This window comes from Phaethon lepturus, unplaced genomic scaffold (assembly GCF_000687285.1).
Source record: "Phaethon lepturus isolate BGI_N335 unplaced genomic scaffold, ASM68728v1 scaffold38327, whole genome shotgun sequence".
In the NCBI taxonomy this organism is placed as follows: domain Eukaryota; kingdom Metazoa; phylum Chordata; class Aves; order Phaethontiformes; family Phaethontidae; genus Phaethon; species Phaethon lepturus.
The window spans coordinates 1-269 of record NW_010553215.1 but is presented as its reverse complement, the minus strand read 5'-3'; the positions used below and the strand labels follow the sequence as shown (position 1 = coordinate 269).

General features: G+C 53.9%; 1 non-coding gene across 1 annotated transcript; it reads right to left on the bottom strand.

Moving 5' to 3' along the window:
* Positions 1-165: 165 nt before the first annotated feature.
* Positions 166-237, bottom strand: TRNAM-CAU. The gene has a single exon. It is a non-coding gene; the product is annotated as a tRNA-Met (tRNA).
* Between the last annotated feature and the right edge of the window lie 32 nt (positions 238-269).

The window sequence follows — 269 nt, the reverse complement described above, 5'->3', positions numbered from 1 at the left end:
AGCACACTGTGCCCCGTCGTTCTGGATAAGGCTGCACCAGGTCAGTCTCGCCGGGGAGAAGCACTTGGGAGCGCCAGAGGCGGCGGCAAAAATTAAAGTCATTAATTAAGGTACTAATGAAGAGAAGAAAAAAACACGCGTGGGAGGGGAGTGAAAAAGTAGCACTAGCAGAGGATGGTTTCGATCCATCGACCTCTGGGTTATGGGCCCAGCACGCTTCCGCTGCGCCACTCTGCTGCTTACTGGTAGCGTCCTATGGGCACTATACG